Source organism: Clupea harengus, chromosome 24, assembly GCF_900700415.2.
Source record: "Clupea harengus chromosome 24, Ch_v2.0.2, whole genome shotgun sequence".
Lineage (NCBI taxonomy): Eukaryota > Metazoa > Chordata > Actinopteri > Clupeiformes > Clupeidae > Clupea > Clupea harengus.
Genome location: NC_045175.1, coordinates 12,789,094 through 12,793,403, shown reverse-complemented (window position 1 = coordinate 12,793,403; position 4,310 = coordinate 12,789,094). Strand labels below are relative to the sequence as shown.

At 41.0% G+C, this 4,310-nt stretch overlaps 1 protein-coding gene across 2 annotated transcripts in view; it reads right to left on the bottom strand.

Annotated features, from left to right (window-relative positions):
- Window positions 1-2,276, bottom strand: part of LOC116219252 (low-density lipoprotein receptor class A domain-containing protein 3-like) — an 11,522-nt gene extending 9,246 nt beyond the window's left edge. For both annotated transcript variants that reach the window (XM_031562436.2, XM_031562437.2), the window contains exon 1: window positions 2,196-2,276. The gene's annotated coding sequence lies outside the window, so the exon portion shown is untranslated. The remainder of the gene's footprint in view (window positions 1-2,195) is intronic.
- Window positions 2,277-4,310: the final 2,034 nt, after the last annotated feature.

The window sequence follows — 4,310 nt, the reverse complement described above, 5'->3', positions numbered from 1 at the left end:
ACACACCACTGCAGCCAGGCTCAGAGAGACCACCAGGACAGGTGCGGTACCTGACACAACAGGGGACGAACAAGATATGGACACAACAAGGGACAGGTGCGTTACATAACACACCAGTTTAGGAGCATGATATGGACACAACAGGTTACTGAAGGGCAAGATATGGAAACAGTAAGTTGCACATGATTCAGGTCACCATGTAAATCTAGCTCAAGATCTGGAACCCCAGCCCACCTACACACACACACACACACACACACACACAGACACACTTTCCTTCTTTAATTACTGATATTACAAATATTACATATATTGCTGTATACCTAGCATCAATGTTGGCTTAACTGTGTGATGAGCTGTTGCGCTTCCACCCACTACTTTGGTTGTTGCCACGGCGCCTGTTGCCACGGTTGCAATATATCCTGGTGGTGAGGCTGTATCCCAAATATTCACCCATGCATTTTGAGAGAACAAAAAGAAAATATGGAGAATTGTCAGTATAGATAAGGGATGAAGTAGTACATTTAAGAAATATTGCAGAGGGCTTTACAGCTATGGACTGCCATATAGCTGTATATACATATAGCTGTACGTATTTACCACAGTCTTTCCAGCTTTCGTCACTCATGTCGTCACAGTCAGGTTCTCCGTCACAAACCCATGACTTGTGAATGCATTTTCCATCATCGCAGGGGAACCTATTTCTGCCACACTCCATGTCTGGTGCGCAAAGTCAGAGCCGGTGGAGCCAAAATGGAGGATGCAGAGGACAGAAAAAAGAAAAGCTCCTTATATTTCAATCAAACACAGGGCATCTCATTAATAATAACTAATAACATGTTAATGCTTGAGTAGCTTATTGATACCTGATACAACATATTGATTGCTGATACCACATATTGATAGCTGATACAACATATTGATACATGATACAACATATTGATTGCTATTACAACATATTGATACATGATACAACATATTGATTGCTGATACAACATATTGATACATGATACAACATATTGATAGCTGATACCACATATTGATAGCTGATACAACTTATTGATTGCTGATACTGCACATTGAACTGAGCTTAATTCTAATCATGGCAGCTTTAATATGCAATTGCTGCTAGTTATTGTTGAGCCAAGTGTTACACTGACCTACATTGTACTGAATTGTGTATTTATAGTATAATGAAAAAAGGGGCGAAGTGGAATACAATTGAAGTAAAAAAAAAGATTTTGAACACGGGCTACACGGCTACACGGGAACCTGATAAGAATAAAAACAACAAGAGCAAAAAAGAAACAATACCATCAATACCAGCAACAAGTGGTTCTTCTGAATGAGTCAACTTTATGGTGAGCTTTACGTTGAGTTAATAGTTAGCCACTTCCTCGTGACACACAACACGGGACTTTCCTCACCCTCATCCGCCGTTGTTTTTTTATAGAAAGGCTGTTTCAAAATGCACGTCATGAATATACCCTTCAGACTAGTTCTAACTAAGACTCTCCAATACAATATTTCAATTTAACTACTTAAAGCAACAACCTCCTATGTTTTTTCTTCATGTTTTGTAGATGTTTTAAAGAATATTTCGTATAGGAACTAGTAACAGTGAATATCACTTCTCTGTCCTCTAGTACACGTTTCTGTGTAGTTAAAAAAAAAAAAAAAAAACAGTTTCTACAGTCCTGGATTTGTAAATGGAAGATAAACTTAGTGGGTTGGACCAAGCAACTGCACTGACGGAGCTATTTCATTGGCTGTTAAGTTCAAATATCAACAATCTTTCATCAGAAACAAGGACTTTACATGAGATAAACATGAGATAAAGACACAAGCCACCCTGGTCTATCCATGTGTGGTTATGAAACTTGCCATATATTTTATCAGTGGCAGCCGCGCTGCTGTCTGTGTTTTCAAGCCAGGTTTCTTATCTTACAGCAAGTTAGCCCGCTAGTGTAAACCGAGATATCCTTGCTACCTCTTCAAACTGACATGCAATAACAAATTATGAGTATGGATCATCAAGTATCTCACAGTGGTTTTAAAAAAGCTGTGTGGTTCCGACAGCTGAGCAATATGCAGTTGGAACCAGCACGGGAGATGTAAAGTTATCACTTATATTGTTTTCAGCCTCAAAGTGCAAAGTGCCTTATATTCCTTATTGTTGAAAATACGTACTGTACCCACTCTTAGGTCCTGGCCTGGGTGTAGTCCACCTGTAGCTGTAGGGTTAGGGTTAGGTCCTGGCCTGGTGTAGTCCTCCTCCTGTGGCTGTAGTCCTATGTCCTTGGGTCAAGCACTCACAGTTCACTCACACTCCTTCCTCTCTCTCTCTTTCACTCTCTCTCTCTCTCTCCACCGTTCTCTTTCTCTCTCTCTACCTCCCTTTCTCTCTCTCTGTATATCTCTCTCTCTCTCTCTCTCTCTCTCTCTCTCTCTCTCGTTACTGTGATGTAGTGTTGTGACGCCGAATATCACATGCACCCTTTTTTTTTTCTCGCCATCAGGAAGCTCAGGGTCCTGACTCGTTTCCTGACGGTTTATTTATAGCAAAACTAAAAGACTCTTTCTTAGCATTGGAGTGCATGCTATGCTGGGCTCCATGACACACACACACACACACACACACACACACACACACACACACACACAGAGACTCACACACACACACATGCACAAACACACACACACACACACACACAGACTCACACACACACACATGCACAAACACACACACACACACACGCATACACATGCAGACACACACACACACATACACACCCACATACACACGCGCACACACATGCAGACACACACACACGCACACACACGCACACACACACACACACACACACACACACACACACACAGAGAATCACACACACACACATACATACACACACACACACACACACACGCACACACGCACACACACACACACACACACACAGTCACACACACACGCAGATACACACACAACCAGACACATCTTTATCTTGGTATTCTACACTTATTCTGTGCCAAGTACTACAGCAGCAGAAATAATGATTTCAAATGAAATGAAAGACCATTTTAACCCTCCTATTATGTTCAAATTTTACCCACATCTATTATGCTTGGGGTCAATTTGACCCCAGCAATTTAAACCTCCAAAAAATTATTATAATTATTTTTTTTTACCCAAGTTTTTGTGTCAGGTACTTTAGGTTTGTTTGTTGACTACCTAAATAGCCCTTAAAAATAAAACAATACCCCAACCCCAAAAAGTTGATATTTCTTATATATTTTATACAATTAAAACAGCCTGGGGTCAAATTGACCCCAAACAACACCTATGCGTAAAGTATGTGTACAGGACATTGAAAACATATCATCATGTTAATTTTGTGTTTACCCAGTTGTCCCCATTAAATTAGGAAAAGTCATTAAATATGAAGCAAAACAAATTATGACAAACATTTATTTAGAGACGTTAAACATTGAATGGGGTCAAATTGACCCCAAACATAATAGGAGGGTTAATAAAGAGAAATGCGGATATATGAGTAATATCTGACCCAAAAGTTGGCTGATTCAGCATTAATGCAGACATGTGTTTTGGGCTTGAGTCCAGTAGCTCATAGTTACAGCTGGCTAAATGGAAACTAGCAAGACAAAAATAACAAAATGACAGACATGAACTCAACAGCACGCACAAAATATATATTTGTAGGCTGCTTTGTGAGTCTTGAGCAATTTCAAATTCAATGTTTTTTTCACACTAACTATGAAGGCATTCAAGCAAATAATCATATTTGTAATTAAAAAAATATAATTTCAGTCTCTCCTAGAGTCCATGTGTTGGAGTGTCTTTTGGCCGAGTCCATGTTGTCATGGCAATGGAGTTCATTTCAGTCTTTAATGGCGCTGAAGTACGTGACAGCCTTTTGGACGGGTCAGACTTGGAGTGTGAGACAGCCTTTTGGGAGGGACGGTGTTGGAGTGTGAGACAGCCTTTAGGACAGGTCGGTGATGGAGTGTGAGACATTCTTTTCTACAAGTCGGTGTTGGAGTGTGAGACAGTCTTTAGGACGGGTCGGTGTTGGAGTGTGACACTGTCTTTAGGACGGGTCGGTGTTGGAGTGTGAGACAGCCTTTTGAACGGGTCGGTGTTGGAGAGTGAGACAGTCTTTAGGACGGGTCGGTGCTGGAGAGTGACACTGTCTTTAGGACGGGTCGGTGTTGGAGAGTGAGACAGCCTTTTGAATGTGTCGGTGCTAGAGTGTGAGACAGCCTTTTGAATGTGTCGGTGTTGGAGT